Here is a 16574-nt window from a genome sequence, read left to right as displayed (position 1 = left end):
AAAGCATAGTCTTTTAACCAAGCGATAATGAGACAACTGAATTGTCCACATGCTCAGGGAAAGTCAGCCTGCTATGTCAAGTGATGCTCATCTGAGTCACCACCTATTGGCATCTGAGCGTGTGAAGAATTTCTCAGTATGATAATTATGGGTTAAATAATATGCTGTAGCTTTCTGCTTCTCCCATTTGACAGACAGTGTCATCTTTTTGTGCAGAGCCAGCCACATCCCTGAGGCACCATGGTGAAAATGAAGGCATAAGTCAACGGATTTGGCTTTATTCGGGTGCTGGGTCACCAGGGCTACTTATAACTCTGATAAAGTGAATATTGTTACCATCAGTGACCCCTTCATAGAGCTCAACTACATGGTCTACATGTTCCAGTATGAGTCCACCTATGACAAATTCCACGGGACCATCAAGGCTGAGAACAGGAAGCTTGTCATCAATGGAAATCCCACCACCATCATCCAAAAGCTAGATCCCACCAAAATCAAATAGGGTGGTTCTGGAACTGAGTACATCATAGAGTCCACTAGTGTCTTCACTGCCACGGAGAAGGCTGGGGATCACTTGCAGGGTTGAGCTAAAAGGGTCAACATCTCTGCCCCATCTGCTGATACCACCATGTTTGTAATGGGTGAGAACCATGAGAAGTATGAAAACAGCCTCAAGAACATCAGCAATGCCTCCTGTTCCACCAACTGTATAGCACCTCTAGCCAAGATCATTCATGACAATTTTGGTATATTGGAAGGATTTGTGACCACAGTCAACACTATCACTGCTACAGAGAAGACTGTGGATGTCCCTTCGTGAAACTGTGGCATCATCACCACAGAGCTCTCCAGAACATCATTCTTGCATCTACTGGCACTGTCAAGACTGTGGGCAATGAGATCCATGGGCTGAACAGGAAGCTTACTGGCATGACCTTCCATGTACCCACCACCAACATGTTGGTATGGACGTAACCTGCCATCTGGAAAAACCTGCCAAATATAACATCAAGAAGGTAATGAAGCAGCATCAGAGGGTCCCCTCAAGGGCATCGTGTGCTACACTGAGTACTAGGTTGTCTCCTCCAACGTAGCCATTGACACCCACTCTTCCACCTTTGATCCTGGGACTGGCAGTGCCCTCAATGACACTTTCTCAAGCTCATTTCCTGGTATGACAATGAATTTGGCTACAGCAACAGAGTGGTGAACCTCATGGCCCAGACGGCCTCCAAGGAGTAAGACCTCTGGACCACCAGCCCCAGTGAAAGCATGAGAGGAAAAGAGAGGCCCTCAGGTACTGGGGAGTCTCTGCCACACTCAGTCCCCCACCACACTGAGAATCTCCCCTTCTCACAGTTTCCATGCAGAATCCCTGAAGAGGGAGGGGCCTAGGGAACCCCACCTTGTCCTGTACCATCCATAAAGTCCCCTGTATGTACTAGGCCAACAAAATGCTATATTAGGAAAACTAACAAATATTACTGATCAGAAAAAGATTAGACAGCATGATTTCTCTATCCTATTTTATGCTAAGGCATAAATGGTCAGGAAATGCTGGGCTCACAATGGAAGTCTGCATTCCAGTATAGGAACACTGGTCTCCCTTATTATAACTTTTTTTTTTTTTGTCATGTAAGCACAAGAACACAGCTTTAACAATGGAGGAACACACAGACTGTTTGTGTGAAACAGTCTGGATTTAGGTGCCAACTGTTCACAAGATTGTCTGGGAAGCTCAACTGCCCAGCATCTAGAGTCCTTGGGCCTCATGCAAAGAGTTTCCATTTTCTTAGGGGAGAAAGCCACCCATTGTACAGGGAGCTATAGTAGGCATAGCCCCTCATGTTGAGAAAAGGAAATCCCTCTTCTAGGCCAGCTTATTAAATTCCTGGGTTACTTTAGGACAATTACACCCCTTGTGTTATAGTCCTAGAGAGGTCAATTTGGACATGAGTAACATAGAATAATTTTTAAAGGCACAGGAGTAGATGAAATAAGCTATGGTAAGAATATTCATGGATAAAGGGGAAAGTTCCTGGACTGAATCCTGGAATAGATACATCAACATTTAGAAGTTGAACAGAGAAGAAGGGACCAGCTAAATATACTGAGTAGGAGTTGGTAGCAGGTAGGAGGAAAATTAGGAGGAGATGGCCTTGTAAAAGTCAAGCAAATAAAGTGTTTCAAGAAGAGTGTGGGCCACTATGTTGGATGCTGCTGATGTATCAAATGCAATAGGAAAATGACTGATTATTGATTTTGACAACATCTTAAGTAATTTGGTACGAGAAATTTCCAGGAACTGTTGGGTTGAAAGTTCAATTGGAAAGTCCAAACCACAATTCATCTGTGTGTTGAGGAATAGAAAAAATGTGTAGAGAGTGACTATTAATAAACTGCTGTACAAGAAGTTGTGCCATGAAGATCTCAGTAAAAAGGTGTTACAGCCAGTGGAGTTAAGAGTTTGTTTTTGTTGTGTTGTCTTAAAACTGGACTGCTGCCTTTATGGAATCCTCAGCACCTTGTACAGAGCAAATGTTCAAACATTTTTGAGTGTTTGACTCGATAAAGCACCTGTGTCTCATGCATCTTTTTATCACCATAAGAATTTGCACAACATCTGACACGTAATATAAACTTAATAAATGTTTATTGAATAATGAAAGGAAGGATGAGTGAACAATCAAGGACTCTTGAATGTCTTAGTGCTTCTGGGACCACTGCCCAGGCCAAAGCTGTTTGCCAAGGAGAAGCAATTTTCCTCCCATCTAAAACATGGATATGAGTAGGATCCCAGGTATTTGAAGGATACTTGAAGAGTCAGTTTTCAGAAGTAAGGAAAAATGGGCCATCCCCTCCACCATACAGGGAGAGCTGGGGGCAGAGCTTTTGGTTTATACGAGCTCAACTTGGCTGTCTTTCCCAGCAAGGCCTTTGGAGTGAGGAAGGAGAAGGCTTTAGCAAAATCTCTTTTCCATGTCCTACTTAATTCTCTGTTTGTCAGTTATTTTGGGAAGGTCACATAGATACCATTCAACAAGGTGCTCCAGAGGATGACAATGATGATATTGTAGCCAGCCTCTAAGGTGACTCCAGTGATTTCTACTTCTTCGTATTCATTCCCTTGTGTGTGGGCTGACCCTAGTAACTTGCTTTTAATCAGTATGATAAGACAAAAATGATAGAATGTTATTTCCACGATTAGGTTAGAAAAGATTGTTACTTCTGTCTTGATTTTACATTTCCTGTTTCTCATTGGGCTGGATGAAGCAAGTTGCCATACTGGAGAGGACAATATGGCAATGAACTGAGGGCAGCCAACAGTCAAAGGGGAACTGAGGTTCTTGGTCCAGTAAGTTTCGAGGAAGTGAATCTTCCAACAACTATGTAAGTGAGCTTGAAAGTAGATATTTCCCTAGTTGAGTCTTCTGAGGAAATCAGAACTTTGTGCCACTCCCAGAGTTCTTGGAACTCCGATGTTTAAGAAAAAAAAAAAAATGCCAGGCGCAGTGGCTCACACCTGTAATTCCAGCATTTTGGGAGGCCATGGTAGGTGGATCACCTGAGGTCAGGAGTGTGAGGCCAGCGTGGCCAACATGATGAAACCCCATCTCTACTAAAAATGCAAAAAAATTAGGTGGGCGTGGTGGCACGTGCCTGTAATCCCAGCTTATTGAGGCAGGAGAATTGCTAGAACCCAGGAGGCAGAGGTTGCGGTGGGCCGAGATTGTGCCATTGCACTCCAGCCTGGGTGACAGAGGGAGACTCCATCTCAAAAAAAAAAAAAAAAAAAAAGAAAGAAAAGAAAAAGGTAGACTGTCATACTTTCAACAAGCTACCTTCTTTCCTTGGGGATTTCTCTTGCATTACAAAGAATATTCACCCTTAGTTAAACTCAGTTTGAAAACTACAAGTGGTTTGGCAAATGTTAGATTCACTGAAGTTTGTATGTGTTGGGGAAGATGTGGGGAGACAGCCGTGTTATTTGTGGAAGTGTAAGTTTATGCAAATTTTTGGTGAGTATTTGACAAAATATTTTAGACTTTCACACACTTGACCCAGCAAGTTCACTCCAGATATTTATTTTAAGGAAAAATCAGTTGAGATCAGACCAAGAGGTCATATGGGACATCTCCTTGCATATAGAAAGCTCTACATATGAGCTCTAATATATTAATTGAGTCCTTCACTATATATAAGATGCTTTACTTATATTTTCTCATTTAATTTTTAAAGTAGACTTTATTTTCTATAACAGTTTTAGCTTCACAACAAAATTGAGGGAAAGTGCAGAGAGTTCTCATATACTCCCACTCCCACATATACACAGACTCCCCCACTATCAACATCCTGCACCAGAATGGTACATTTTGTACAATCAGTTGATTTGCACTGACATATCTTTATCACTCAAAGTCCACAGTTTACTCTTGGTCTTGCACATTCTCTGAATTTTGACAAATGTATACTGACATGTAAACACCATTTTAGTATCATCTGTCCTAAAAATCCTCTGTGCTCTGCCTATTCATCCCTATGTACATCTTGACTCCTACAGCCATTGACTTTTTACTGTCTCCAAGGTTTTGCCTTTTCCAGAATGTCATGTATTTGGAATCACACTGCATGTAGCCTGTTCATTTTGGTTTCTTGCATCTAGTAATATACATTTATGTTTCCCCCATGTCCTTTTATGGCTTGATAGCTCTTACTTTTTTAGTACTGAATAATATTCCACTATCCATTCAACTATTGAAGGACAATTTGACTGCTTCCAAGTTTCAATAATCATTAATAAAACTGCTATAAAGATCTAACCTAAAAGTACTTTTTTATGTGGACGTAAGTTTCTTATTTATTTGTGTAAATGCAATAGAGCATGATTGCTGGACAATGTGTTAAGAATATGTATAGCTTTGTAAGAAACTGCTAGACTGCCTTACGAACTGTACCATTTTGCATCCCCACCAGCAATGGATGAGCATTCCTAATGCTCCACATTCTTGCTGGCTTTTGGGGTTGTCAGTGTTATGGATTATCACCATTCTAATGGGTGTCAGTGGTATTTTTTAGTTTGCAATTCTGTAATGACATATGATGTTTAGTATCTTTTCATATGCTTTTTTTGTAATCTATGTATCTTCTTTGGTGGGTGTCTGTTCAGGTCTTATGCCTGTCTTTCTATCAGATTGCGTTCTAAATGTAAGGCATTTTCAGAATTGAAGAGATTCCTTCTGAGATTTTTATATGCATCTCTTCAGTTTACTGTGGGCATTCCTTTTCCCATGTTCTGAGCAATGGAGAACAGCTTTTTGGTATTATCTTGATAATATTCTTGCTCATTTCCCTTGGAGTTTTTGATCTAGCCCTCTGAGCCCAGTTGCAACTTAAAAAATTACACACGTGTGTGTCCAGGAGCACAGTTATGACCAGGTAGATGTATACAAAGAGAGCTTCTACTACATTTTCTTGTAAAGCCAGCTAATGTCATTGTCTGTATGCCACATTATTTTAATACCATATGCTCATGTGATTTGTTTCACTCTTACCACAAACCAATCTCTAATGACTCCCCTAAGTCCTCAGCTGGTGATTTCATGGTTGAAGAGATGACCTTAAGTGGGTCACTACACCTGCACTGAAGTCCTTGTAATAAAGGAAACTTGGGGAAATGTTGCAACATGATCACTAACAAGCAGGAAAGCATGAAAAAAATTGATTTGCGAGATTCTGATTGGGTGTTGGGAGGAGTAGACATTATGTTTTCTCTGATTTCAAGTCTTATCTTCAAGGCTTTTAAAATGTATTTACTTAACCACAAAGAACAATTTAATACCGAAATGTTCTTATCTTTTTCAGCTGTGAGGAGAATCATGAGACCACAGTTATGAACTTAATACAAATGGAACGAGGCTAAGAAGGATGGTATTTGACAAAGAGTTCTATGATTTAGAAGAGAAATTCCAAAGAGTAAAGTTCTAGAAAGGGCACCAAGTCCCACTGTCTATGAGGGTGATTCCTGATGGATGACAGGGGTATGAGGGCTGGGGAACAGGCCAGAGGAGAGCAAAGTCTGCCTAGTTTTGGTCATTTGCTGTGGGATATGGCTGGTGGGACAGCTCTTGATGAGTATGCCCACTGTCTGAGGCAGTGTTCTTGGGGACCGCTGGGTAAGAGAAGATTTCTTAGACTTTAATCTCTCCCATTCATTTAGCTCTGTAGTACTTTATTGAGAAAGCCTCCATCTATCTACTAAAACTATCCAATATGACCAAAATAAGCATATCTCCTTTCTCATTTACTGGTGAAGAACTGGGCTAGTCAACATTAATTTGCTTTCAGGGTCCCTGAATTTCTTATTTGAAAACTCTGCTACTTTTCTTGGAGGTCAGTGCATTGCACAAAATAGACATTAGCCAATGGGCCATAAAATCCTGTTACATCATAGGGCATGACAAAGAATATTTTAGGCTTTTCTTTGCTCCTCTGTTCTTTCTTGTTCTGCTCTTTCTGGCCTTGGCTCTGTGACTCAAAGGAAAAAATATTCCCGAAGTCCCTTGCAGCAGTGCATGAGTTAAGCTGTATCAGGATCACTCTTGTCTCATATTCTTTTTAATCTTGAGAGCTTGTGTGGTCTGAATCAGATTCACATGTTGAAACTCAATTGCCAATGTGATAATGTTTAGAGCTCGGGCCTTTAGAAAGTGATTAACATATGAGGACAGGGTTTTCATGAATGGAGTAAGTGTCCTTATAAAAGGGCTTCAGAAAACTAGCTGACCCCTTCCATTCTTCTGCCACATGAGGACACAGTGTCTACCTTTTGCAGAGGATGTGGCAACAAGATGCTGTCTTGGAAAGAGACACAGGGCTCTCACCATACATGGAACCTACTGACACCTTGATCATGGACTTTCCAGACTCTGGAACATTAGAAATAAGTTTCTGCTATTTGTAAATTATCCAATCTGATATATTTTGTTATACTAGCACAAAATGGCTTAAACCATGAAGCTTCCATTTTGTTTCAAGTCACATGTTGCCATGCAAATAAGGGTGTTGAAGGTCATCTTCAAGGCCCATGGTCATCTAGGCATCCTGTCCCATAATGCAACTGTGGCTACTGTGTCATTCAGTCAGTCACCCCTAGATATGTGCTTTCTTAGTATGTCCCTAAACTTTCAGCGCAAGCACTCCATCCTGGCTGCCAGAGTAAAGACCCCCTCTTTGGCCTCAAATTATCAGCCACCAATGCAGCAGACAATTTGACACCTACATAAAAAATTAAGGCCTAACACTGGGAGCATGGTGAATTTCATTTTTCTTTTTATCAACCCATTAACAATGACATCTACTTTAGACTTCTGAGCTTCTTTTCAATGAACATCATTCTCCAAAGTATCCACTCCTCTTCCAAGTATTCTAACGACACCCGCTTTATATTTTCCTTTCATCTGGTTTGACTGCGCTGCTCTGTTTAACAGATAGAGAGTATGAGTTCTGTTGGAAAACATTTTATAGGTATAGCTCTTCTGTCCAGAGTTCAAAGTTCCATACTTATTTCCTAGAGATATATAGGATGTGCAAAAAATTGTAATCCACTGATGGTTTCAGTCATTACTGATCTGCCCTTTTAAGATCTTTTATTCTGAGAAGAACCAAAGGGAGGGCTTTGAGTCACACATTTTATGAACTAATTTTTCAAGGGAGTGCTGTTTTGAAAGTTTGGGTGTTCACTTCTTTTTAATTCTGGGTTCTGAATTGCAGTTATAGGCAAGCAGAGCTGTACGGCCATACTTCATTTTTCCTTTCTAAATATGTGGGTGGTAGACACCCTATACATATATTTGGGTTAAGCAAATAGGCCTTAAAAGTTATTACCAGGTCTGCTGTGGGACTGCTTTCTCTTTTGGTGTTTCCCATGCTAATGTTCTCTTAACCCAGCTCCTGGCTCTCTGGGTTAATCTGGGTAAAAGTGAACCTGTACTATGGCACGGATTCACGCAGAAAAGTGTCCAGTCGAGGAATGATAGAAGACTTTTCAGGTCTGTTGGCTTAGGTAGTGACCCATTCTGCTGGGTTCCATCCTAACTCACTGTTTTCCTCCTTGGATGGCTATAATTTTCCAGATGTGCTCATGTATTTTGATCTGGCTTTGCTTTCCAGGATTAATTTATTTAATAAATATTTATGAGGCCTCTATGACTTTGGGCATGATTCTAAGCTCTTGGGAACATAGCAGGGAGCCAGACTGTCTGAGGTCCCTATGAGGGTACAGATAAACAATAAAATCTACAACTAGAAGTTAAATGCAGGTTTTGGTAACAGGAGGGGAGAATCAGGGTGATGTGATGCGTGAAGCAGAGCATATTCAGAAGAGGATGGTCAGTAAGTCTCACCTCTTTAGGGAGGTGATAGTTCAGCTGAGATCTACACGTCAACAGAGAGCCAACCATGAGAAAATGAGGAACACCATTTTATGTAAAGGGAATGAGAAATGTGAAGATTCAGAGGCAAGAAAGTTTTGCTTGTTTATGGACTAGAAGGAAGGTTGATATCTCTGGGGCATCATGAGTAAAAGGGAAGTGGTGAGGAGCTGGAAAGTTCAGCAGATCATTCAGTGTCCGGGAGAGCTGGAGATCAGTTTAGAGTGTATAGTAAATGAATGGGAAGCCACAGAAAGGTTTTAAATAAGTGAGACATAGGATTTGATTTTACTTAAAAAAAATCTCAGGCTGTTGTATGGAGAACAGAGTTTGGCAAGCAGCAAGACAGATCATGGGAAAAGTCAGTGCTGACACTATTCATTTAGACAGATATATATTTTTCTCTAACCTTCTTTCTTTCTTGTTTTTGTTTTTTTGAGACAGGGTCTTGCTCTGTCACCCAGAATACTGATGTGCAGTGGCGCAATTCTCAACTTCCCAGGCCAAGAGATTCTCCTACCTCAGTCTAAGGAGTGGCTGGGACCACAGGTGTGCACCACCATGCCTGGCTAGACTGTTACACATTTTTAATTTTGTAGATATGGAATCTCCCTATGTTGCCCAGGGTGGTCTCAAAATCCTGGTTCAAGTGATCCTCCCACCTTGGCCTCCCAGAGTGCTGGGATTATAGACGTGAGTCTCCATGCCCAGCTATCTCTAACTTTTCTGTGAGTGGGCCTCTGCCCACATTCCGATTAGAGAAACTGCACCTGGTCACCTTGGACTTCTTGAGGTTTGATTAGTTTAAGCTGCAGATTTTCTTAACCTTGGAGAGCTGTTTTTTTTTCTTTTAAATGTAAAGAGTGATTCGTTAGAGTGAGGCCTAAGTACCTGTAATTTTGTAGAAACTCCCCAGGTGATTTTAATGAGGAAACAGGGTTAAGAACTCTGTAGGACCAATTAGGGACCCCCCATTCTTTCTTGGGGATTACGGTAAGTATAACACATAAGGCTCCAATCCTCTCCTCCACCAGAATTACAGAGGCAAAGGGCAGTGCAAGGTGCAACAGGCTTTGTCTGCTCCTGGTAGGCCACCTTTCACACAACTGCTCCAGATAGTGAAGACAGTATAATAAGAGCCAGGAAAAGTGCCTGTCTTGGCTGTCCATCGGATAACTTCCACTGCTTCCATCAATCTAGCAGTGGAAGGCTGCTGCTGGCCTTCACCATCCTCGCCACTCATAGTCTCTCTTCTTCCCCTATTCTCATGAATCTTTATTTTCCCAACTCAGCTCACTTATCAAATCAAAACCCCAGGCATGACTCCTTTTCTCAGCTGCTCTTGGCATGAACATAATTTCCGTCCTCTCTGCCCGTGTGGGAGGGGAGGAGCACACCTGGCCAGTCTCCAGCATGAATTGCCTAGTACTTGCTCCTCTGTCTCATTGTGACAGCCACAAGTGCCCTGCAGATTGCAGTTTTCTGCTGCCAGACTGTGGTTTTAAGTTCACCTCTGCTAACCCAAAGCACATTCCAATGGGTTTCAATTTCCAGCTGCTCCCCTGGGATCCAAACCACTGTTCACAGTGCTCTCTGCATCCAGCTGGTGCCCTGCCTCATTCCAGCAGCTGAGAATGTCAACTTTGGAAGCCAATGTGGTGGGCGGCAATTTGTTCCATATACCACATTGCCCTGTGTTCAGGAAGGCTGAAAAAGGTATCAGTGTACATGAGGTGTTCAAGCTGACTTTCCCACTCATATATTTGAAAGATGTTCAACCTAAGTAAAAGTATGGGCAGACTCCATTTCCTGGAGACCAGGGATTCATTGAAAGTAGTTCCATGCATTCTTTTTATTCACTAAAGACACTCCACTGAGATGCTTTTCTGGACCTACTAGGGCTGAAGTAGGGAGTGATTCTGCCTGGGGGTTCTGATACCATCTGTGTATAGCTGGCCTTCACCAGCCCCAAAGCTGTGACTCATAAAGAGCAGAGCCCCTGAGAAGTTCACCCCTCAGCTGAGTGGGCAAGTGCCGGGCCTAGTGCTCAGTGCTAGGGAGACAAATATGAGAGAGGTAGAGATGCTTGCACATTCCAACACCATTTAAGGGTGAAGGTGAAGGCTGATTTTGTTCCCTTCCTGCCCAACATGCTTGTGGTGAATTATTTTGCCAACTGTAAGTATGATTTTCCGGGGCACCAGGGACTGCAGGGGGTGAGAGGTGGACAGGGGGAACTTCTTCATGTCAAGGCTTCACATGTTATGCTAGGGCAAGATGGTACATTCGGCAAAAGCTTGAAGTTAAGTAGATTCTCTGCCAAGGACTTTGAAACTGTAAGTCAGAGTCCCCACCACTGCTGCAAATCAGGCAGTGTCCACTGTACCTGGCTTTGTTGGGTGGGAAAGGACAGTGTGTGACCTTGGAAAAGCTAGCTCACTTTGTCAAGGGGCTGGAAAAGGATCTGACTAGACATTTCTCTTGTCAAGTGTAGCACTAGTGAACGTCTGAAACGAGGGTCACCTCAAGGTTTCTGCCGAAGTAGTTCTGCTGATTTCTGTGTTGAAGTTAATAGATTTGGGAGAAATCACAGACACAACTTCACAGCCTGAGATTCACTGGATTGACAGAGCCAATGTTCAATGTTGCTGAAACCTGCACCACCATGCCTGATGAAGCCCTCTTTAGCTCTATAATCTGAATTCTACAAAGACATTAAATTGCCCTGGGGGAGTCAGAGAGCCTTTTCCATTTACCCATGATTGATCAATGAACAATAGTTGTTTTGCCTGCTGCTAAAAGAAGTTCTCATAATTAGGACTCGCTGCATATTTTACAGGGATAGGATCTGTGCAAAATAAAATGTGGGGTCTCATGTCAGTCCCTTAAGCCAAACACAGGCCCTGTGTGACCTCATGAGCCATGTGCCCTTACAGCTCCCCTGCTCAGAGCTACACCAGGGATTTGACAGACTCCAGATGGTGAGAGAGGGAGCTAGGGCCGGGCTCATGAGAAGGGTATTCCTACCTCAGTGGCCAGGGTTCATGTTAGGATGACCATAGGCCTGCAGCCCATCTCACACCCACTCGTCTGTCACCAGTACCTGATTAGGAAGAAGGGCTGACTTCGATAGTGCTGGTTCTTCCATTTCTTGAGAAAAGATTGCACTATGCAATAGGGAGCTTCAGATTTCCAGAACAGATTACTGACTGTTTTGGAGTCTGTAACTGACCCCAGTGACCCCTGCCTTTGGGGAGAGAATGGCCGAGGCACCTTCTGTTCATCTAGACCTCCCCCTCCACTTCCTCATAATGAACCTCTTTCATGCCTCAGAACACCGTCTCAATTCCCTGCTCATTACCCTTGGGTGAGATCTTGGGCTGTGATAAAGGAAAAGAACTCCCACCCAAATTTCCCCCAGAGTCTCCTGATGTCTTAAGAAGCACATGTACCCGGAGAGGTTGAGTGGTCCTCACCTGAGTCTCCTAAGAGTGGGAAACTCTCTTTTGAATTCAGTTTTTAAAAGCAATTTTTCTCTCTCTCCCTTTCTTTCTTTTTTTCTTTCTTTTCTTTCCTTCTTTCCTTTCTTTCTTTCTTTCTCTCTCTCTCTCTCTTTCTTTTTTTTTGTAGTATAAAAATGCTCCAGGCATTGCACGATGTCAGGTTTTGGATCTAATTCCCAATCCCTTTATAACCATGACAGCTGGACTTCGCCTTCATCAGTATTTCCTTTTCCCTGCTCATGGGCCTCTCACTCCTACATTTACTCTTCACATCACACAAATAAGTTCATTCTCAACCCCATACCTGCCATGTGGCTTCCCTTTTTTTCCATTCTCATCATGATAATCCAGGTTCTTCACGTTCATCAACACCTTGAAAAGTCATCTTTGAATTCTTTCTTGCTTTGTCATTCAAAGCATTCTACTCCCTGACTCCCCATCTCTTCCTCTCTCCATTCTAACAGTTCTGTTTGCTTGTGTTTTATCCATCCATCCATCCATTCATCCATCCGTCCATCCATCCGTGCATCCACCCATTCATCCATCCATGCATCCGTCCATTCCTCCATCAGCCCATGTGTCTATTTTGTCTCAGACACTGGGGACAGAGAGATGATATGGTGAATTACTGTCCTCAGGACATGGCAGTGTAGGGGTGGGGAACAGGATATATAAATAAAAAATTAATGGCAGTGCAACTAGATATGCACAAAGCATGGAGGATGTAAAAGAAGAACCTGGGAAGGATGCACTGGCAGGAGAGCTGGGCACCTTCTAAGCAGAAGGAATGCCGTGCACTGGCATGGGTAGATGAAAAAGCATACTGCACGCAGGAAGCCCTGAGTTTTGGAAAATTGTTGAGGCAAAAATTAAGAGAATCTGGGGATAGGACAGGGATTGGTGGTAAGAATTAATCTGGAGTGTTAGGCAGGGCCCAGGTCTTCAGAGGTCCTATATGTTATGCTAAGGCTCTCAGGCTCACCCTAATAGTCCTGGGGCTCCACTCAGTGGTTGGTTTTAAGGAAGGGAGTGACATGGTGAGACTAGTTTGGAGAGAACTCTGGACTCCTGCAAATAGATTTCATGGGTAACTCTTCAAGGTGGGGAGGCCTGTGGGGGGTAAAAGTAGGAATGATGTTTACCAGGGAGGAAGAGGACACATGCAAGAAGCGTTGTGGAGGTAAAGTTGGTAGCCCTGAATGATAGGTGGAAGGAGTCTGGGGCTGCCATCCAGGTTTCTGGCTTGAGAAAGTGCGTGCATGAGAGTTCTGTGCCCACACCCAGTCCTGTCTAAACTAGGTCGTTCTGCCTTGGGCCTGCCTCAGTTGCCCCTGTATTCAGTTTTGTTACCAACGCATAAATCAGGCCTTCATTTCTTACCTAGATTCTTGAAGTATCCTCTTCATCTCTTTCAGTCCATCCTAGAAAATACTGCCATCGTAATCTTCCAGGGATGGCTGAACAATTCCCATTGCATAGTGAACGATGTCCCAGCTTTTAGCATCACCATCAATATTCATAGCTAGAGCAGACTTTCTTTTCCCGTAGAGTCAAATTTTTGAGAGAACATGAGGCATGTTGTATGTGAAAGTGGTTTTTAAGGGGGGCACAGACTCGTACTCTGAGGTCAAAGAAGGAAGATGGCAGGGTGTCTCTAGAAGTGACCCTGGGTGATCCTGTCTGTGCCCATCATGTCTTTCTAGGTGTATCTTCCACCTTTCCCCTGGCCTAGTGTTCTCTGGTCTGGTCTCATTGTTGCCTAAAATTGACCCCTTTCTTACCTGGGTCTTTGCAGACTGCATTGCTTCTGCCTGGAATACTTTCACTCACATTCCTGTCTGTTGAAATCCTACCCATCTTTTGATATCCAGCCCAAATGCAAGGACCCCATGAATCTCCAGGGGAATGGATCATCCGGAAGCACTATCCTGTGTTACGACACCCTGCACATTTACTGTGCACAGCACCCAACATGTCTCGTATTTTATCTCCCCCACTGGACTGCTAGACTGGGAGCAGAAGTGGAAAATCGGAGGCCTTAAGCCTGGGTCCAGCCTTTGAATGTGTTTTGTTAATTTGCACATTATTCCCCAACCAAATTTAATTTATTAAAAAAAAAAACCTGTGTTAAACACACAGAAAATTTGAAAATATGATATAATAATGTATATTTGGGACATCACTGAGAATGAACAGATTTGCTGCTGACACCTCGCCACCTACTTTTTAAGATATAAAATATTACATGTACAGTTTGAACACTAGCCCACACATCCCTCTTAAAGCTGGTCTTCACACTGCTATTTCAAATTTAGCGTTAGTAACTAATATTTAGAAATCAAAAGATTTCACATAAGAATTGGCCTCCTACCACTTTCCTGCCAGTCCTCAGCAGACCACTGTGGGTTCCACACCCCACTCAAGCCCTCAGAGCCTGCCTGTCTGGTCGGTGGCTGAATCTTGCACCTGAGCTCCTCGTCTGCCCTCTGTACACACTTCCCAGCAGTTGAGGGGGCTCTTCATGGCCTTTGTCCTCCTCCAAACCACTGCCCTGGCTGTGCCCCCTGCCTGGACCCAAGAATCCAAGGCCTCATTCAAGCCCCATGGGCTCCTGCGGCTTTTCCCAGTGACTTCAGCTCAGATCCATTCTCTGTACTCATATACACCTAGCTCTTAAGCCGGTGGCTAGGCACTTGCCCGTGCTTTCATTTATTCCTTTGCTAGGTACCTTGCAGAGCCACCCAGGTGAAGAAAACAGACCCAAAAGTGCCCGCCGGGTCTGGTTTCCTTGTTCTTCCCTCTGAGATTTTGCTGCTCCCGTGTGATGCATCACATGAGGTGCGGTGGGGCTTGGTGCAGGATCTCTGCCCGCCTGGCACCTGTAGCTGTAAGAAGGGATGGCACATATTGTTGGCTACAACACAACAGGGCCTCTATGCTTGTTCAGTTGAGAATGCTAGTCATCCGATTCCCTCGTCTCTCTTCGATCACTCCTCGCTGCCCGATGGAGATATGTCCTTTCCCTTTCCTTCCCTGTGAAAATTGCCCCGGTGGTTCATAGGTGTGGGGTTTCACTAGGCTGAAAAACAAGGAGGAAGGGCTCTTGTCCCAGATTCCACCACCCTCCTTTCTCTCCCATGCAATTTTGCGTTAACATATGGATGGTGTGCATGCCTTTCAAAAGCTGGACAGATGCTGGCTCTTGGCATTTTGTGCAGAGGACGGGGAAGGAGGAGTGCTGCATTTTTCACCTTACCCCATTGCCTGGGGCCACACCGCCCTGACGGTAGTGCTGATCATCGGTTCCTTGGGGTTTTGAAAGTGGTGGAAACCTGTTCATCTGAGCCAGAATGTTTTTCTCTTTTCCCGTCAGAATGAACACTGATACTATATCCTTTGTGATCATCAAATTCAACTGATTAATGATGTGTAGATTTCCTGTGTAGGAAAGAAGCCGTCTTGGTCCTGGATGTGACTGTCATCATTGCTGTCACACCCAGGTGCAGAGGGAGACAGCTTCCCCTCCACACACTCTGACCCCACAGCAACCTCCTCACCTGCTTCAGTTCTACTCTGTCCCTGATGTCCCTGAGACTGGATTGTGTTTGTTGTTTGTTTGTTTGTTTTTTACTGTTGCTTCTTTGGTTGGTTATTGGCTATGTCATCGTTGAAGTCCCCAAACTTGTCCTGATTTGTCTCCACTTCTCAGGCATGTTGAGAAGAATAAGAGGGCCAGTGACTAAAAGGGAGATGGAGGGAAGGAAAGTGGCTAAGGAAGTGGAAGAATAAAGGAAGAAAGGATGTGATTCAAAGGAGAGAAGGATAAAGAAAGAGGAAGAGGCAGTTAAATCTGGGGATGTGGGATAGTACACTTCTACTTTTTGAGCTGAAGAGGAGGTATATTTTGAAGAAGTTCACACTTGTTCCCTTTACTTGCCCAGGAACCCATGGTGTGGCTTCATTGTGTGATTTGAAAGGGTGAAATGCAAGATTATTAATGACCAGAATGGCCAACACATTTATAGCCAGGTGTGTCCTAGAGACCTTCAAGGAAATTGGCACTAAAGCTGGTGGAGGCTGGATGCCTTTTTGCTTGCTCTCCCTTGCTCAAGGCCATTGGTAAGGCATGCAGCCCTTCCAGATGCCCTCAGGGAATTTCCCGAGTTCTAGAGAATCCCCTGCATGGGATTGTGCAAGAAGGAGGTAACCCAAGTAAGCTAGGGCTCTCCCAAGGATTGGCACCCCATGCTCCAATGCTCTGCCATACCACTGACAAGGCCAGTTCAGGCTGTTTGATTTGGTGGAGACATAGGGACTTTCTTGGCCAATCTCCTGATAGCAGGCCTAGCCACTAATCAGTTGACTGTGAACAAATTTTCTCACCAATAAAATGGAAACGGTCACCCTGCCTCGGGTTTCTGATGAGTATTAAATGAGGTAATATATGTCATATGTAGCTCATGTTGTACATGCCTGAAATAAGGTAGAGCTTATTCAGCCTTCAACCACCCTTCCTGACCCTCCCACTACTCTGCCCACCTCCTAACCCCAGTTTCATGCTACTCTTCTAAGTTGGAGATGGTGATACCTGGAAATGAAAGGGAAAGGAGGAAAGTATGTGTTAACAGAAACCACACCTCCC

At 43.6% G+C, this 16574-nt stretch overlaps 1 pseudogene; it reads left to right on the top strand.

The window, feature by feature from the left end:
* Nucleotides 1-240: 240 nt before the first annotated feature.
* LOC126931115 (glyceraldehyde-3-phosphate dehydrogenase-like) lies at nt 241-1913 on the top strand (annotated as a pseudogene).
* Nucleotides 1914-16574: the final 14661 nt, after the last annotated feature.

This window comes from Macaca thibetana, chromosome 1 (assembly GCF_024542745.1).
Source record: "Macaca thibetana thibetana isolate TM-01 chromosome 1, ASM2454274v1, whole genome shotgun sequence".
In the NCBI taxonomy this organism is placed as follows: domain Eukaryota; kingdom Metazoa; phylum Chordata; class Mammalia; order Primates; family Cercopithecidae; genus Macaca; species Macaca thibetana.
Note: the sequence above shows the minus strand (reverse complement) of the source record. Positions and strands in the feature narration are given on the sequence as shown.